The 20,778-nt window shown below is 41.3% G+C and overlaps 1 protein-coding gene across 2 annotated transcripts in view; it reads right to left on the bottom strand.

Annotated features, from left to right (window-relative positions):
* LOC128649891 (probable E3 ubiquitin-protein ligase HERC6) overlaps window positions 1-20,778 on the bottom strand; it is a 282,469-nt gene that overhangs the window by 173,374 nt on the left and 88,317 nt on the right. The gene's annotated exons all lie outside the window — the stretch shown is intronic.

Here is a 20,778-nt window from a genome sequence, read left to right as displayed (position 1 = left end):
CCTCCCGTAATGTCAGCGATAATTTCTTTCAAACCGGGCCCGAATAAGGACTGCCCCTTGAAAGGTATATTAAGTAATTTGGACTTAGAAGTAACATCAGCTGACCAGGATTTTAGCCACAGTGCCCTGCGTGCCTGTATGGCGAATCCTGAGTTCTTAGCCGTAAGTTTGGTTAAATGTACTACGGCCTCCGAAATGAAAGAATTAGCTAGTTTAAGGACTCTAAGCCTGTCCGTAATGTCGTCTAGCGTAGAGGAACTAAGGTTCTCTTCAAGCGACTCAATCCAAAATGCTGCCGCAGCCGTAATCGGCGCGATACATGCAAGGGGTTGTAATATAAAACCTTGTTGAACAAACATTTTCTTAAGGTAACCCTCTAATTTTTTATCCATTGGATCTGAGAAAGCACAGCTATCCTCCACCGGGATAGTGGTACGCTTAGCTAAAGTAGAAACTGCTCCCTCCACCTTGGGGACCGTTTGCCATAAGTCCCGAGTGGTGGCGTCTATTGGAAACATCTTTCTAAATATTGGAGGGGGTGAGAACGGCACACCGGGTCTATCCCACTCCTTAGTAACAATTTCAGTTAGTCTCTTAGGTATAGGAAAAACGTCAGTACTCGCCGGTACCGCAAAGTATTTATCCAACCTACACAGTTTCTCTGGTATTGCAACAGTGTTACAATCGTTGAGAGCTGCTAAGACCTCCCCTAGTAGTACACGGAGGTTCTCCAATTTAAATTTAAAATTTGAAATATCTGAGTCCAATCTGTTTGGATCAGAACCGTCACCCACAGAATGAAGCTCTCCGTCCTCATGCTCTGCGAGCTGTGACGCAGTATCAGACATGGCCCTAGCATTGTCAGCGCACTCTGTTCTCACCCCAGAGTGATCACGCTTGCCTCTTAGTTCAGGTAATTTAGACAAAACTTCAGTCATAACAGTAGCCATATCTTGTAATGTTATCTGTAATGGCCGCCCAGATGTACTAGACGCCAAAATATCACGCACCTCCCGGGCGGGAGATGCAGGTACTGTCGCGTGAGGCGAGTTAGTCGGCATAACTCTCCCCTCGCTGTTTGGTGAAATTTGTTCACATTGTACAGATTGACTTTTATTTAAAGTAGCATCAATACAGTTAGTACATAAATTTCTATTGGGCTCCACCTTGGCACCGGAACAAATGACACAGATATCTTCCTCTGAGACAGACATGTCTAACACACTAGCAAAAAAACTTACAACTTGGTTATAATCTTTTTTAGCAAAAAACGTACTGTGCCTCAAAGAGGTACTAACGATTAAATGACAGTTGAAATAATGAACTGAAAAACAGTTATTGCATCAAATTTTAAAACAACACAACTTTTAGCAAAGGTTTGTTCCCATTAGTAAAAAAAAACAACACTAATTAAATTTGTACATAAGAAAAACAAAACAACGTTTTTTATACACAGTCACTATAAGAATTCTCACAGCTCTGCTGAGAGAATTTACCTCCCTTCAAAGAAGTTTGAAGACCCCTGAGATCTGTCAGAGATGAACCGGATCATGCAGGACATATAAAAGTAGCTGACTGGAATTTTTTGATGCGTAGCAAAGAGCGCCAAAAACGGCCCCTCCCTCTCCCACACAGCAGTGAAGAGAAACGAAACTGTCACAATTAAAGCAAAAAACTGCCAAGTGGAAAATAATGCCCAAACATTTATTCACACAGTACCTCAGCAATGTAAACGATTCTACATTCCAGCAAAAACGTTTAACATGAGAATAGTTATTAAAAGGATTAGTGACCTTAACACAGTAGTTCCGGTGAAATACCATCCCCAGAATACTGAAGTGTATACATACATGTCATTTTAACGGTATGGCAGGCTTTTCTCATCAATTCCATTCAGAAAATAAAAACTGCCACATACCTCAATGCAGATTCATCTGCCCGCTGTCCCCTGATCTGAAGCCTTTACCTCCCTCAGATGGTCGAGAACAGCAATATGATCTTAACGACTCCGGTTAAAATCATAGTAAAAAATCTCTGTCAGATTCTTCCTCAAACTCTGCCAGAGAAGTAATAACACGCTCCGGTGCTATTTTAAAATAACAAACTTTTGATTGAAGTCATAAAAACTAAGTATAATCACCATAGTCCTCTCACACATCCTATCTAGTCGTTGGGTGCAAGAGAATGACTGGGACTGACGTAGAGGGGAGGAGCTATATGCAGCTCTGCTGGGTGAATCCTCTTGCATTTCCTGTTGGGGAGGAGTTATATCCCAGAAGTAATGATGACCCGTGGACTGATCACACATAACAGAAGAAACATAGGCGAGAAGTCAGTACCCGAGATGAGACTGGAGATCCCAGCCGACTGACTATTACCCCAAGAACGAAACCCCGCAACAGAGTTATGGCCCCTGAAGGTACTTATTCTCCCCGACTCAGCCTCAGTCAGAAATGAAGCTCCGACACTGACCAGCTATCCCCAAATAGTTCAGTACTGCGAGCCTAGCGACCCACCCACATACATGAACACTTCGAAACACCCACAGAGCACATCTGAATCTGCCAACTTTAATCATCCTAGAGGAGAGCCCCCCACGCCGGAGCAGCACTTAACAGACCACGACAATGGATTAAAGGACAGCCGAAACCCAGAGACGTTCCTGCCTCCCCTGAGGCAGCCATTAACCACCCTCTCAGAGACCGGAGACGCATTAAAAGAGGAGGCACAGGGAGTCGGCGCTTCCATATTTGGGCACAGATAGAGGTCTCTGAAAACAGCAGATACTTGAAATCCTTAGACTTTCCTAATCATGTTGCTACCCTAATGTTTTATATCCCCTTACACAGACCCCCACATCTATGGATCCAAGGGGGCATTCTGAAGCCTCTAAAGGAAGGAGTGGGTTAGCTAGAGATGTTCCGGCGTAAGCGGTAACAGGGACTCATTTATGCCACGCTTTGAATGTGACTTGACACAGTTACCTTAGAGAACTTTACAAACAAGCTCACGCAGACATCTAGCTTGTTGAACTCTATGCCAATTCTCAGTGCTCTTAACCCTTAGTGATCTTGCTAAGTTTGTCCATACTGTCCTTATGTAATATGTGCATAGATGATTACCATATCTATAACTGTTTGTGTGTTCAGATGAAAATGATACATGTTTTTTTTTTTTTTTTTATTATCTCTTGCTTATATCAATTTTCATTAAGCTAACTCTATAGACGCAGCATGTCTGTTTACCACTCACACGTTACAGGCTCTGGATTTTACTATTTAGTGTTACTGTTAGAAGCATGCCTTAAAGGGACATTAAACACTAAATACATGCTAGATAGAATCATACATTCAAAGAAAAGATTAGTGCATGAGTAACATGTAGATGTATTTTTTAAAGTTTCATTAGTTGTTTAAAAAGTGACAAAATAAGTGTAAAGTTTTAGTGTCTATAAAACACTGGGAGCTGCCTTGTTATAACTTGTGTTACCTTCTCTGCTGTGGCCAATTAGAGACAGTTATAAATAGGTCACTAGAGTGTGCAGCCAATGGTTGTGCTGGATTTAACAGGGTTCTGCACTTCCATTTCTAACAGGAACTGAAAAGCTCACAATTTCAGAATGGAATTACAGGCAAAGAGGACAAAATAAATAATGAAAGTATATTGCAGAGCTGTTTTATATATACAATTTATCATTTTATATTACCATCTCAAAGTGTTTAATGTCCCTTTAAGGTTCTGATCTAATGCTCCCACTACATTCACCCCCTGAGGATAGAGCTGTTTAGGCTTGACATTAGTGCTCTCTGAATTACTACTGAACCAGACTGACCGCATGCTGCACATTTATTTTGTACTCATTGATTTAATAGAGACACATGCAATTGCCCTGATGCTCTTGCTATGTACTCCCACTCATATACACTTATATATGTTCTGTTCCCATTGGAACTCCTTTAAACTCTCAATATATTTGATAATCTCAGGTTATGTTAGTCAGCATGTATTCCTGAACAATATGTTTGATGTTAACTGTGATATGGAACACCCACTTTCACGAGCTCAAGGTGTTATTTTAGCAGCATTTGTACCAATGAGGGATTACACTTCAGTTTATATTTAAATTTAGCTAGCCCTTATCTCTCCTCTACCCATATAGATTCAAGTTGATTAGAGAGTTGATTATACGTCATCTTAATGAATGTTCATATACCTTTTAGTCGTTCCCATATCATAAATCATTTATAAATGAAGTCCTCTACCAAACGCACTCTGTAAACCCTATAAGATAACCATGTTCCTCAAAAAGATTATGAGAAGTTTGTCTGTATAACTGTTTAACCCTATATCATAGCAACTCTAGATGCCAAACAATCCAGGAGGAAGCCAAGCTTGTTTTACTTTAACTGTTACCTTGTTTCGCCAAGCTAGACACCGACAATTACCCCCTTACACGCAGATTGACTACCGTCCAGTTTGCAGTTATCGCTTATGTCACTCAGGTTGGCTGGAGTTCAATTTAAAAGTTTCCTGATTCTAGCTTGGCCTTACTCTGTTCTATCTAGATATATTGACCGTATAACATATGATAACTATGCTTAACTAACGTTGGTCTGTTTAATATCTACCACCCTAGAGACTCTGTTATGGTTGAATGTACCTACTACCCCTTATTTTGTAAGTCTCTGCAAATTCACCACGGCTGAGAATGGAGAACATCTAGTTATGCACCAGCAAGTTTCCCTCCCTCGCCCTTTAGACTCCAAACATATATCCAGAGTATTTGCCAGGTTCATCCTCCTCCCCTTTTACACTTTTATATTTTTAAACCAGCTACATTCCATATAGTGAATTCTATCATAGCTCCGCCCCCCCTATATTGGGTCCTATACCCATTTTTCTTTAATTCAAGCGGCTCCTGTCCGCTGTAATCTTTCCTTCTCTCACAATATTCTTGTTAAGTTATATCCCTTCACCGATACAGATTCCATGGTTAATCCAAAAGTCCCCGCCAGCTATTAGATAAATGTATTTTCTACCACAAGTGGACTCGCAGATCTCTCACCATATTATTACTCAACACCCACTTCAGTCTACAGGGAGTGTTTTTCTTGCCCTATCCCATCACGAAGCAGGGATATAACTTTGTTAACTAATATTCATAATATCCTATATAATGTTAAAAAGAGACCCTATACTTCTTTCTGAACAACCCCACCTCTATGCTCTCCAGCAAATGAAAAACTGCGTATGTGGAAAGAGCAAGCTAATCTTCATCATACCAATATCTAAGATTTATTGTTTACCTTTATATGTATGTAATTCCTATGCACATACTCTTGTGGAGTTGTATTACTTTACTCTGTTCTGTTTGTCTCAATAAAAATATTTAAAAAAAAAATAAATGTGTTAAAATCAGGAATAAAAGAGTAACCATATGTATATAAAATCAAGGACATAGGGGTCGTCTGACAGACACTAGCTCCTGCTGTACTTAGCATATTGAAGACAAATCCGGCTTCCTCCAATCATTTTGTGGCCTGACAAGCTGGACGCCTTGGGGTGCACACAATGATTGGAGGAAGCTGGATTCGTCATTGATGTGCTAAGTACAGCAGGAAAAATTTATTTAAAAAAAAACGCTTAAATTAAAGTTTAATGAATGAAAGTGCCCCTGTTTATAAGAGTATTTTTAAAAACTGGGCACTATCTTATTAAACTTTACATTCACTTTAAAAGGGATATGAAACCTAAAAATTGTCTTTCAGGATTCAGATTAAAGGGACACTGAACCCACATTTTTTATTTCATGATTCAGATAGAGCATGAAATTTTAAGCAACTTTCTAATTGACTCCTATTATCAATTTTTCTTCGTTCTCTTGCTGTCTTTATTTTAAAAGCAGTTATGTAAATCTTAGCAGCCAGCCCATTTTAGGTTCAGCACCATGGATAGTGCTGCTTATTGGAGGCTTACATTTACCCACCAAAAAGCAAGCATAACCCAGGTTCTCAACCAAAAATGAGCCGGCTCCTATGCATCACATTCCTGCTTTTTAACCCTTTGAGTGCTAAGCTGGATTTAATATTTTTCTGATTTTTACTATTTTTAACAAAACATGTTTTGACTTCCCCCCTCCCCCAGATCCCCAAGACTCATACCATTGGAAAGGTTAGGCGATTACCTTTCCAATGGTGGGTCTTGGGGGTCTGTAGCTGCTCAGATCCCTGAGATACAGGTTTCTAAGCAGCATGCCCCCTTTCCCTATACTTTGTATTGTCAATTTTTAATAAAGTTGCGCTGTGACGTCATCACGCCATTACGCATGACGTCACCGCACGTAACGGGAAGCCCCGGCGATGCCTGTCACTATGCAGGTCTGATCGCCGGGGTAGGAGTGGGTGGGAGCCCCCAGATCACCAAAAAGGTAGTTGAGTGCTAGCGACGGCTCTGAGCCATCGTTAGCACTCAAGGGGTTAAATAAAGATAGCAAGAGAATGAAGAAAAATTGATAACAGGAGTAAATTAGAAAGTTGCTTAAAATTGAATGCTCTATCTGAATCATGGAAGAAAAAATTTGGGTTTAGTGTCCCTTTAAGCATGCAATTTTAAACAATTTTCTAATTTACTTCTATAATTACATTTGCATCGTTCTCTTGTATCCTTTGTTGAAGGAGCAGCAGTGCACTACTGGGAGCTAGCTGAACACATCTGGTGAGCCAGTTACAACAAGCATATATGTGCAGCTACTAATCAGCTGCTAGATCCCATTAATGCAGTGTTTCTCCTCAGTCTATCTAGGTATTATTTTCCACAAAGGATTAAGCAAATTAGATAACAGAAGTAAATTGGAAAGTTGTTTAAAATACCATCCTATATCTGAATCATAGCAGAAACATTTGGGGTTTCATGTGCCTTCAAAATTACAACCATTTTTAGACTTTAGTTTAAACAGTGTAGCCCACCATGATGTACAAATGTCCTTTGGTTAATTTTATACATAAATATAACACAGTCTATGGGGCCGATTTATCAAGGGCCGAATGGCCCCTGATGCCCTTGTTTCCTTCAGGCTTGCAGGAAACAGCAGTTATGAAGCAGCGGTCTCTGCTCTGAGACTACGGACATCAATCCGCCCGATCTCATACGATTGGCTGATTGACACCCCCTGCTAGCGGCCGCGACTCTGCAGGGGCGGCATTGCACAAGCAGTTCACAAGAACTGCTTGTGCCATGTTAAATGCAGACAGAGTATGCTGTCGTTATTTAGTGATGTCTGTCGGACATGATCTGCTGAGCGGAGTATGTCTGACAGACTGATGATAAATTGGCCCCTATTACTAGTGTGCTTCAGTGGATCCTGTTTGTAATGTAAATATAAGCAACATAACCTGCACTGAGGATATCTATTTCCCTGCACACAAATAACTGTCCCACTCTACAGGCGGTACAGGAGACAGTGACAGTCCGTCTTAATATTTCAGAATTTTCCATCAAAAAGTAAATAGTCAGAATGTATCCATTCATGTGGCCTCTATTGCAACCAGTTAGAATTGGCACACAAAAATGTATAGCAGCTCAGTGTCATGAAAAACGCATGATTTCAGGATGTCATGGGTTAATTTCTTTTTCTGTGTCCTGTATTCACATGTTTGCTATTTAAATATCTTTTAACACAGATCAGAACCCTGTCTAAAAAGATAAACTTTTGGGATGATTGATTTTTATTACTTACATCTGGTTTAGCAAGGTACAATTCGGTTTTCTCTCTACATTGGTCTTTATGGGCCAAGCTGTTAACACAGAGGCCCCTATTTATCAAGGTCTGGCGGACCTGATCCGACAGTGCGGATCAGGTCCGCCAGACCTCGCTGAATAGGGCGAGCAATACGCTTGCCGTATTCAGCATTGCACCAGCAGCTCACAAGAGCTGCTGGTGCAACGCCGCCCCTGCAGACTCGCGGCCAATGGGCCGCCAGCAGGGAGGTGTCAATCAACCCGATCGGGTTGATTTCCGGCGATGTCTGTCCGCCTGCTCAGAGCAGGTGGACAGGTTATGGAGCAGCGGTCTTTGTGACCGCTGCTTCATAACTGCTGTTTCTGGCGAGCCTGCAGGCTCGCCAAAAACACGGGGCATCAAGCTCCTTACGGAGCTTGATAAATATGCCCCAGAGTGACAGAAGATAGTGCATTTTGTCAAGGGCACAGCTCTGGGGGCAAGTAAAGGTAACAATGTATTATACCTAAATAGAAGTATCTCAATATAATACATCTTGAAGACATTTTATATGACAGGTCATATTTGTTATCAAAATAATCCCTGTGATTCCATGATCTGATTGATCATAAGGGTATGGTTACTAGATATACCTAAATAAAATTATAAGGTATCCAGCCAGAGCCTGGTTTATGGCCTGCCATATAAGGGGTGGCTATATTTCTTTGTGCCTCTCTGATAAACATGCACAGTGATTATTTTTGTTCTTGTTAAATATTACTTTGTTAAAGGGACATTCTAGCCAAAACGAGAATCCACATGGATGTATTTCAGTTTTGAATATAATCATTTTTATAATATACATGTATTAGCAAAATGCGTCTTATAAAAGCTATAGCTGTTTAAAATGTGTATTTAAGTATGCACCGTGCACCAGCATTTTATACACAGCACTTGCTGAGACAGTCTATGGTGCTTGTATCATCTGATAATGACGCAATTTGGTAATTGCTGAGATGATACAAGCCCCACTGATGATCTGAGCAGTTGCAGTATTTAAAATGCTGGTGCACTGAGAATGATAAAATTTACTAGAAGCATTTTTGCCAATACATGTATATTGCAAATATGTTTCTATTCAAAGATGTAATTCATCTATGGGCACTTACATTTTGACCGGAATGTCTCTTTAAGTTTTGCCTTTGCCTAATATCTGAAACACATTACTGAAAATACTATTAATGACAGTTCTGTTGTTTTACATAGATTTTTTCCAAATTGTGTAGATGTTTCTCAGCCCTCTGGCTGTTTCTTCAGGCATCTGAAGCTTATGCTAACCATCAAGGGGTCCTTTAAAAAAAAAAAAAACTTAATATATGGCTAGACAGTCCAATTGCTGTCTAATTTCCTAAGTCCACATTCCCAGGGGTGACCAGTTAGAAAACAGAATTTATGCTTACCTGATAAATTACTTTCTCCAACGGTGTGTCCGGTCCACGGCGTCATCCTTACTTGTGGGATATTCTCTTCCCCAACAGGAAATGGCAAAGAGTCCCAGCAAAGCTGGTCACATGATCCCTCCTAGGCTCCGCCCACCCCAGTCATTCGACTGACGGACAGGAGGAAATATATATAGGAGAAACCATATGGTACCGTGGTGACTGTAGTTAGAGAAAATAATTCATCAGACCCGATTAAAAAACCAGGGCGGGCCGTGGACCGGACACACCGTTGGAGAAAGTAATTTATCAGGTAAGCATAAATTCTGTTTTCTCCAACATTGGTGTGTCCGGTCCACGGCGTCATCCTTACTTGTGGGAACCAATACCAAAGCTTTAGGACACGGATGAAGGGAGGGAGCAAATCAGGTCACCTAAACGGAAGGCACCACAGCTTGCAAAACCTTTCTCCCAAAAATAGCCTCCGAAGAAGCAAAAGTATCAAATTTGTAAAATTTGGCAAAAGTGTGCAGTGAAGACCAAGTCGCTGCCTTACATATCTGGTCAACAGAAGCCTCGTTCTTGAAGGCCCATGTGGAAGCCACAGCCCTAGTGGAGTGAGCTGTGATTCTTTCAGGAGGCTGCCGTCCGGCAGTCTCATAAGCCAATCGGATAATGCTTTTAAGCCAAAAGGAAAGAGAGGTAGAAGTCGCTTTTAGACCTCTCCTTTTACCAGAATAAACAACAAACAAGGAAGATGTTTGTCTGAAATCTTAGTAGCCTCTAAATAGAACTTTAGAGCACGGACAACATCCAAATTGTGTAACAAACGTTCCTTCTTTGAAACTGGATTCGGACACAAAAAGGTACAACTATCTCCTAGTTAATATTTTTGTTAGAAACAACTTTAGGAAGAAAACCAGGCTTAGTACGCAAAACCACCTTATCTGCATGGAACACCAGATAAGGAGGAGAACACTGCAGAGCAGATAACTCTGAAACTCTTCTAGCAGAAGAAATTGCAACCAAAAACAAAACTTTCCAAGATAGTAACTTAATATCTATGGAATTGTAAGGGTTCAAACGGAACCCCTTGAAGAACTGAAAGAACTAGATTTAGACTCCAGGGAGGAGTCAAAGGTCTGTAAACAGGCTTGATCCTAACCAGAGCCTGAACAAAAGCTTGAACATCTGGCACAGCTGCCAGTCTTTTGTGTAGTAAGACCGATAAAGCAGAGATCTGTCCCTTTAGAGAACTTGCAGATAATCCTTTCTCCAAACCTTCTTGAAGAAAGGAGAGAATCTTAGGAATTTTTATCTTATTCCATGGGAATCCTTTGGATTCACACCAACAGATATATTTTTTCCATATTTTATGGTAAATTTTTCTAGTTACAGGTTTTCTGGCCTGAACCAGAGTATCTATCACCGAATCTGAAAACCCACGCTTTGATAGAATCAAGCGTTCAATCTCCAAGCCGTCAGTTGGAGGGAGACCAGATTTGGGTGTTCGAATGGACCTTGAACAAGAAGGTCCTGTCTCAAAGGTAGCTTCCATGGTGGAGCCGATGACATATTCACCAGGTCTGCATACCAAGTCCTGCGTGGCCACGCAGGAGCTATCAAGATCACCGAGGCCCTCTCCTGATTGATCCTGGCTATCAGCCTGGGAATGAGAGGAAACGGTGGGAATACGTAAGCTAGGTTGAAAGTCCAAAGAGCTACTAGTGCATCTACTAGAGTCGCCTTGGGATTTCTGGATCTGGACCCGTAGCAAGGAACCTTGAAGTTCTGACGAGACGCCATCAGATCCATGTCTGGAATGCCCCATAATTGAGTTATTTGGGCAAAGATGTCCGGATGGAGTTCCCACTCCCCCGGATGAAATGTCTGACGACTCAGAAAATCCGTTTCCCAATTTTCCACTCCTGGGATGTGGATCGCAGACAAGTGGCAGGAGTGATCCTCCACCCATTGAATTATTTTGGTCACTTCTTTCATCGCCAGGGAACTCTTTGTTCCCCCTTGATGATTGATATAAGCAACAGTCGTCATGTTGTCTGATTGGAACCTTATGAATTTGGCCTTTGCTAGTTGAGGCCAAGCTCTGAGAGCATTGAATATCGCTCTCAGTTCCAGAATGTTTATCGGGAGAAGAGACTCCTCCCGAGACCATAGACCCTGAGCTTTCAGGGATTCCCAGACCGCACCCCAGCCCACTAAACTGGCGTCGGTCGTGACAATGACCCACTCTGGCCTGCGGAAGCTCATTCCCTGAGACAGATGGTCCAGGGTCAGCCACCAACGGAGTGAATCTCTGGTCTTTTGATCTACTTGAATCATTGGAGACAAGTCTGTATAATCCCCATTCCACTGTTTGAGCATGCACAGTTGTAATGGTCTTAGATGAATTCGTGCAAAGGGAACTATGTCCATTGTTGCAACCATCAATCCTATTACTTCCATGCACTGCGCTATGGAAGGACGAGGAACAGAATGAAGCACTTGACAAGAGCTTAGAAGTTTTGATTTTCTGACCTCTGTCAGAAAAATCCTCATTTCTAAGGAATCTATTATTGTTCCCAAGAAGGGAACTCTTGTTGACGGGGACAGAGAACTCTTTTCTTTGTTCACCTTCCATCCGTGAGATGTGAGAAAGGCTAGAACGATGTCCGTATGTGCCTTTGCCTATGACAGGGACGACGCTTGTATTAGAATGTCGTCCAAGTAAGGTACTACTGCAATGCCCCTTGGTCTTAGAACCGCTAGAAGGGACCCTAGCACCTTTGTGAAAATCCTTGGAGCAGTGGCTAATCCGAATGGAAGAGCCACAAACTGGTAATGTTTGTCCAGAAAAGCGAACCTTAGGAACTGATGATGTTCCTTGTGGATAGGGATATGTAGGTACGCATCCTTTAGATCCACGGTAGTCATAAATTGACTTTCCTGGATGGTGGGTAGAATCGTTCGAATGGTTTCCATTTTGAACGATGGTACCCTGAGAAATTTGTTTAGGATCTTCAAATCCAAAATTGGTCTGAACGTTCCCTCTTTTTTGGGAACTACGAACAGATTGAAATAAAATCCCATTCCTTGTTCCTTTATTGGAACTGGGTGTATCACTCCCATCTTTAACAGGTCTTCTACACAATGTAAGAATGCCTGTCTCTTTATTTGGTTTGAGGATAAGTGAGACTTGTGGAACCTTCCCCTTGGGGGTAGTTCCTTGAATTCCAGGAGATAACCTTGAGAAACTATTTCTAGCGCCCAAGGATCCTGAACATCTCTTGCCCAAGCCTGAGCAAAGAGAGAAAGTCTGCCCCCCACCAGATCCAGTCCCGGATCGGGGGCTACTCCTTCATGCTGTTTTGTTAGCAGTGGCAGGCTTCTTGGCCTGCTTACCCTTGTTCCAGCCTTGCATTGGTTTCCAGGCTGGTTTGGGTTGTGAGGCATTACCCTCTTGCTTAGAGGATGCAGAATTAGAGGCTGGTCCATTTCTGCGAAAGGGACGAAAATTAGGTTTATTTTTAGCCTTAAAAGACCTATCCTGTGGAAGGGCGTGGCCCTTTCCCCCAGTGATGTCTGAAATAATCTCTTTCAAATCAGGTCCAAATAAAGTTTTACCTTTGAAAGGAATGTTAAGCAATTTTGTCTTGGATGACACATCCGCTGACCAAGACTTTAGCCAAAGCGCTCTGCGCGCCACGATAGCAAACCCTGAATTTTTCGCCGCTAATTTTGCTAATTGCAAAGCGGCATCTAAAATAAAAGAGTTAGCCAATTTAAGTGCGTGAACTCTGTCCATAACCTCCTCATATGGAGTTTCTCTACTGAGCGACTTTTCTAGTTCCTCGAACCAGAACCACGCTGCCGTAGTGACAGGAACAATGCATGAAATTGGTTGTAGAAGGTAGCCTTGCTGTACAAAAATCTTTTTAAGCAAACCTTCCAATTTTTTATCCATAGGATCTTTGAAAGCACAACTATCTTCGATAGGAATAGTAGTGCGTTTGTTTAGAGTAGAAACTGCCCCCTCGACCTTGGGGACTGTCTGCCATAAGTCCTTTCTGGGGTCGACCATAGGAAATAATTTCTTAAATATAGGGGGAGGAACAAAAGGTATGCCGGGCTTTTCCCACTCTTTATTTACTATGTCCGCCACCCCGCTTGGGTATAGGAAAAGCGTCGGGGGGCACCGGAACCTCTAGGAACCTGTCCATCTTGCATAATTTCTCTGGAATGACCAAATTGTCACAATCATCCAGAGTAGATAACACTTCCTTTAGCAGTACGCGGAGATGTTCTAATTTAAATTTAAATGTCACAACATCAGGTTCAGCTTGATGAGAAATTTTTCCTGAATCTGAAATTTCTCCCTCAGACAAAACCTCCCTCATGGCCCCTTCAGAATGGTGTGAGGGTATGACAGAACAATTATCATCAGCGTCCTCTTGCTCTTCAGTGTTTAAAACAGAGCAATCGCGCTTTCTCTGATAAGTAGGCATTTTGGATAAAAGATTTGCTATGGAGTTATCCATTACAGCCGTTAATTGTTGCATGGTAATAAGTATTGGCGCACTAGATGTACTAGGGGCCTCCTGCATGGGCAAAACTGGTGTAGACACAGTAGGAGATGATGTAGTATCATGTTTACTCCCCTCATTTGAGGAATCATCTTGGGCAATATCATTATTTGTGGCAGTACTGTCCTTACTTTGTTTGGACGCTATGGCACAATTATCACATAAATTTAAATGGGGAGACACATTGGCTTTCATACATATAGAACATAGCTTATCTGAAGGTACAGACATGTTAAACAGGCTTAAACTTGTCAACAAAGCACAAAAAACGTTTTAAAATAAAACCGTTACTGTCACTTTAAATTTCAAACAGAAAACACTTTATTACTGAATATGTGACAAAGTATGAAGGAATTGTTCAAAAATTACCAAAATTTCACCACAGTGTCTTAAAGCCTTAAAAGTATTGCACACCAAATTTCAGAGCTTTAACCCTTAAAATAACGGAACCGGAGCCATTTTTCAATTTAACCCCTATACAGTCCCAGATATAGTCTTTGCTAAGACCCAACCAAGCCCTGAGGGGAATACGATACCAAATGACGCCTTCTAAAAGCTTTTTCAGAGATTCTTAGATCCTCACACATGCATCTGCATGCCCTGCTCTCAAAACACAACTGCGCATTAATGGCGCGAAAATGAGGCTCAGTCTATGACTAGAAAGGCCCCCTGACTGAAAAAGTTGTCCAATACAGTGCCTGCCGTTTTATAAACGTTCCCCAAGATTATAAATGCCAATTATTAGCCTAAATCTGAATAATATGCACAAATAAAGCAATCGATTTAGCCCATAAAAATGTCTACCAGTTTTTTAGCCCATAATAAGCCCTTTATTCTGTTTGTTTTTGACTAAGAAAATGGCTTACCGGTCCCCATGAGGGGAAATGACAGCCTTCCAGCATTACACAGTCTTGTTAGAAATATGCCTAGTCATACCTTAAGCAGAAAAGTCTGCTAACTGTTTCCCCCAACTGAAGTTACTTCATCTCAACAGTCCTATGTGGAAACAGCAACCGATTTTAGTTACTGTCTGCTAAAATCATCTTCCTCTTACAAACAGAAATCTTCATCCTTTTCTGTTTCAGAGTAAATAGTACATACCAGCACTATTTTAAAATAACAAACACTTGATAGAAGAATAAAAACTACATTTAAACACCAAAAAACTCTTAACCATCTCCGTGGAGATGTTGCCTGTGCAACGGCAAAGAGAATGACTGGGGTGGGCGGAGCCTAGGAGGGATCATGTGACCAGCTTTGCTGGGACTCTTTGCCATTTCCTGTTGGGGAAGAGAATATCCCACAAGTAAGGATGACGCCGTGGACCGGACACACCAATGTTGGAGAAAGCAGATTTTCTCAGTCATCAGTTTCATCAACCATGGAATGGTCTCTTCATCTGGAAATGTTCAATCAGATTGTATATCTTTGGGGTCTCCTGGAGGTAGATCTGATGGCCTCTCGGTTGAACAACAAATTTCCCAAATGCTTTGCAAAGTCAAGTGATCCTGAGGCAGAGTTTGTGGATGCTATAATAGCTCCATGGTCCTTACAGCTGGCCTATGTGTTTTCGCCTGTTACTTCTTCCCAGAGTAGTTTCCAAGTTCAGGCAGGAGAATTTGCAGGTGATTTTAATTGCTCCAGCTTGGTCCCAGAGAGTTTGGGTTGTGGATCAGGTGTCCAGTTGCCCTCCTTGGCCTCTTACTCTATGGTGGGACCTTCTTTGTTAAGGAAAATTTTTCCATCAGAATCTGAAAACTCTAAACTTGGTGGCATGGAGATTGACTGGTTAGTTCTTAGGGATAAGGGTTTCTCTGAGTGCGTGATTGAAATCCTGATAAGGCTCAGAAGTCAGTTACCAGGAAAATGTATTATAAGGTTTGGAAAACTTTATTTACTGTCTTGATCATAGCTTTTCCTGACACTCTTTCAGGATTCCAAGAATTTTGCAATTTTTGCAAGATGGTTTTGATAAAGGTTTATCTCCCAGTTCGTTTAAAGGTCAGATTTCTGCTATCTGTTTTGTTTCACAAGAAAATTGCTAATTTCCCTGATATTCATGGTTTTCTCCAGGCTTTGGTGCATATTATGCCTGTTTTAAACCAATGTCTCCACCTTGGAACTTGACTCTGGTACTGAAGCTTTTGTAGGTTCCTCCATTTGAGCCTATTCATAAGGTGGACATTAAGTTTCTTTCCTGTAAAATCTTATTTATTTTGGCTATCTCCTCTGCTAGAAGAGTTTCTGAACTTTCTGTTGTTTCTTGTGATTCTCCTTATTTATTTTTGCTTTTAAACGAGGTCAGAAAGCTTCTGCTGTTTCTTTGGCTTCTTGGTTAGAGCATTTGACTTGAGAAGCTTACTTTAAAGCAGGTCACACTCCTCCTAATCGGATTACTGCCCACTCTACTAGATCAGTAGATACTTCTTGCAAGTTTGCAAGGCAGCTACTTGGTCTTCTTTGCATACTTTCACCATTTTGATGTTTTTGCTTCCTTGGTAGAAAGGTCCTTCATGCTGTTGTTTCTGTGTAATTTTGCCTGTTTTTAAAAAATTAAGAAATATATGAACTTTCTTTTAAGGGTTGTGTATTTAGCTTCCTTATGGAAATAGGATGTTTCTTATCCCACTCTATCTTTGTACTACTCATGGACTCTCCACAGCTTTGGTATTGGTTCCCACCTATTGGATTCTTATCACCTTTATGAAAGAAAACATAACTAATGCTTACTCAATAAATTAATTTATTTTATGGTGGTAAGAGTTCACAAGACCCCCACCCTGTTTTTGGTGATTTTTTTTTATGTTATGGCACATCTTTTTTGCCAGCACCTATATTTTTTGCTCTTTACTTCTTTTCCTACCTTTTTTGCTTGGCTATACGTCAGACTAACTACTATAGAGAAGGGAGGGGTTATATAGAGCTCTTGGTATTAGAGAATTGTTGCCTCCTCCTAGTGGTAGGGAAGGTAATTCCAAGGAGTAATGGATCATGAACTCTTACCACAATGAAAGAATAATTTATCAGGTAAGCATAAATTATGTTTTTTTCCACTTGACTATTAATATCAATGGCCCCATTCTCAAAGTCTTGCTAGCATGGAGTGAAATTAACACTCCAATCCTCTCAGGGGCACACCTCACGCAGTTTTTTTTAAAAAAAAGGGGGGGCTAAATTAGTCCAAGAGAGGGACGAGCTACCTACCATAGAAAATAATGAATCAGATTGTATGGATAATGCATCTTTGTTTGGAGTCACTTTGTGGCTTCCATAAAAGTGGGGAGTATATTCCGACACCATCCTCTTGAAAAAGCCCGGCCGGAGACCAGGAGAAACTCGTTGGGTTATTATATACAGACATTTTCAAATCCAGACTCTGATCATCACGAGATCGCCACCCCTGGGTTTTTCCGGAGATACTGAGGAGCGAGCAACCATGGGGAGTAATTAGACATCTGTTCTCCTGATCGTTGTGTGCACTGCACGTATCTGGATGCTTGTTTTTAACTAATTTAGAGTAAGTACAATTATGTTTGCGTGTAATTGTGTATATTAAACTACACTTTAATCTTCATTTCCCTTTGTGCGCTCTGTTTTTTCTCTTTTTTCTGGGAGTATATGTGATGACAAACATGATTTCATAACTTAAACGTTATATATAAACACCATTAGTTATTTGTATGTTGCAGCTATCAGCAGTGCATGCCTCAAGCATTGTGTAAAATCCTTCATGGAGTAAGAAAGCAATTGCTTATATCAACTTAATTACCAACAGTAGTCACTGTAAATGTAAAACACATTAAATGCAAATGAATTCTACCAAGCATACGAGAGATCAGCAACTTCATATCCAGAGAACTGAAAGATATTCAAACGTATATTGAAACTAAATAAAGAGGTATGCTTGTGCACAATACATTTTCGAGTTTTGGTTGCTTACTGGCTGATAAGGGCAAACTCTAAATCTATGTTGGTGAATAGGTGCATGTTTACAAAACACAAATAGCTCAGGCTGAACTAAAATAAAGGTTTAAACATATTTTAGATACAAAAAAAAAATTACTATAAGGTCTCTTTCAATCAAGTAAGTGTAGCCTTGTGGTTGTAAAAAAAAAAGGGCTATTATTATTATTATCGGTTATTTGTAGAGCGCCAACAGATTCTGCAGTGCTATCAACAAAGGCGGAGTACAACAAAACAGTTATAGGGATCAAATGGGTAGAGAGCCCTGCCAAGAGTTGCACTGTTGTAGTTAGCTCTTGAAAAGGTGATCAACAAACAGCTGGACTCTTAAGCTTACATGCTAAGGGGGTTCAGGGGATAGCAATGGAGGAGAGGAACTGGTATAAAGAAAGGTTAGAGTAGGTTGTATGCATCCCTGAACAGTAGAGTCTTTAGGGAGCACTTGAAGCTTTTAAAAGTAGAAGAGAGTCTTGTGGAGCGAGGCAGAGAGTTCCACAAGATGGGAGCCAGTCTGGAGAAGTCCTGTAAATGGGAGAGTGATGAGGTGACAAGAGAGGAGGAGAGTAGGAGGTCGTGAGCAGAGCAAAGGGGACGGGAGGGAGAGTATCTGGAGACAAGGTCTGAGATATAGGGGGGAGCAGTGCAGTTGAGGGCTTTGTATGTCAGAGTGAGAATTTTGTGTTTGATCCTAGAGGCAAGAGGAAGCCAGTGAAGAGATTGGCAGAGAGGTGCAGCAGATGAAGAGCGACTTGTAAGGAAGATGAGTCTGGCAGAGGCATTCATTAAGGATTGTAAAGGAGCTAGGCGGTAGGTGGGGAGACCAGAGAGGACAGAGTTGCAGTAATCGAGGCGGGAGAGGATGAGAGAGTGGATTAAAATCTTAGTTGTGTCTTGTGTAAGGAAGTGTCTAATTTTAGAGATGTTTTTAAGGTGCAAGCGGCAGGCTTTAGCCAAAGACTGAATGTGAGGAGTGAAAGAAAGATCTGAGTCAAATGTGACCCTGAGACATCGGGCATGCAGGATAGGGGTAATGATGGAGTTATAGAGAGATTGGGGGTGGAGAGTTTAGAAGAAGGGGGGAAAATAAGGAGCTCAGTTTTGGAGAGATTTAGTTTGAGGTAGTGAGAGGACATCCAGTTGGAGATGTGAGAAAGACAGTTAGTGACACGGGTTAGCAAGGAAGGAGAAAGGTCTGGTGCGGAGAAGTAGATTTGGGTGTCATCGGCATACAAATGATATTGTAAACCGTGGGACTTTATTAGGGAACCTAGTGATGATGTGTAGATTGAGAAGAGAAGGGGACCAAGGACAGAGCCTTGCGGTACTCCGACAGAAAGTGGTGACGGGGCAGAGGAGGCCCCAGAGAAGGCTACACTAAAGGTACGGTTTGACAGGTAGGAAGAGAGCCATGAGAGGGCTGTGTCACATATGCCGAAGGATTGGAGGGTTTGGAGCATGAGAGGGTGGTCAACAGTGTCAAAGGCTGCGGACAGATCAAGGAGAATAAGCAGAAAGAAGTGGCCTTTTGATTTTGCTGTAAGTAGGTCGTTGGTAACCTTAACAATTGTTGTTTCTGTGGAGTAATGGGGACGAAATCCAGATTGCAATGGGTCAAGGAGGGAGTTTATTGTAAGGAAATGGGATAAATGTGCATAAGCTAGTTTTTCGAGAAGCTTTGATGCAAGAGGGAGGAGGGAAATAGGGCGGTAGTTGGATGGGGAGGTAGGAACAAGGGAAAGTTTTTTGAGGATAGGTGTGACCAGTGCATGTTTCAGCGATGAGGGAAATATACCGGTGTTGAAGGAGAGGTTGAAAGTGTGTGTGAGTATAGGGGTAAGGGTGGCAGAGAGGGAGGGGAGTAGCTGTGAGGGGATAGGGTCAAGGGGACAGGTAGTGAGGTGAGAGCGCAGTATAAGTGCCGAAACTTCTTCCTCAGTAACAGGGGAGAATGAGCTAAGTTTAAGGTTATGTGGGTTGTGGTTGATTGAGAGCATTTGAGGGGGTGAGAGAATGGAATTGTGTTGAGAGCTGATTTCATTTCTGATGGAGTAGATTTTGTTAGTGAAGTGGTTGGCAAAGTCTTGAGCTGACAGAGAAGTTGTATTAGGAAGTGGGGGAGGGCGGAGGAGAATATTGAAAGTGGAGAACAAACGTTTTGGGTTTGAAGAAAGATTAGAGATAAGAGTAGAGAAGTAGTGTTGCTTATGGAAATTAAGGGCAGAGTAGTAGGAGTTCAAGATAAATTTGTAATGTTGAAAATCAGCTGAACTCCAAGACTAGGGCTAGACTACAAGTGGAGCGCAAACGTTTGCACCCGAGTGATAAGGGATATATCGCAAGGGTTTGCGCTCTTCGGGCTTACCACTCGTATTAGGAGTTGAAAGGAAACGCGAACGCTTGAGTGCAATCGTGATTTACACTAGAATTATTACCGCAATTTCAGAGCCCTGGTTAACTGTTTTGCGAAACTAAAAAGTGGCACAAAACACATCAAAAATACCTTACATAGTATAATTACACGCTTAATATTACAATCTAATAAAAAATATTCTCCAAAAATATTGCACACAAAAGTTATAAAGGCTCAAAGATATGAGGTCTCAGGTTTTAGAGAGAAAAAAAAGGCAGCCAAAGGGTTTTAACATAGAGATACATACATTTACATGTCTAAAGATGTATATGATACAGTGTATATATACAGTAAGCTCTCAGTAACCGGAACTCAAGCAACCAGAAAAAAAATGGAAGATACTCTACATTAAAATTAACACTAAATTTGCTCTGCAGCTTCCTTTCTCTATAGTGGGCTCTCAAAGGTGAAAGCAAGTCCTTTTAATGCCACCAGACCCTACCCTACATAACTGCTCTTGAAAGTTGTGAGCACAAGGCAGTCTAAGAATTAGACATCATGCTGCCACTGGGTGCCAGGGACTGAACGGAGGCGGCATTAATATTAATGATTTGCTTTTATTTACTGTATTTAAATATTAATATAAAGCAAATACAGCGTTTATGGTATAGTATGGGTTATAGAATATATACATATATATATATATATATATATATATATATATAT

This window comes from Bombina bombina, chromosome 2 (assembly GCF_027579735.1).
Source record: "Bombina bombina isolate aBomBom1 chromosome 2, aBomBom1.pri, whole genome shotgun sequence".
NCBI lineage: Eukaryota > Metazoa > Chordata > Amphibia > Anura > Bombinatoridae > Bombina > Bombina bombina.
The sequence above is the reverse complement of the archived record's forward strand: the minus strand, read 5'-3'. Positions and strand labels throughout refer to the sequence as shown.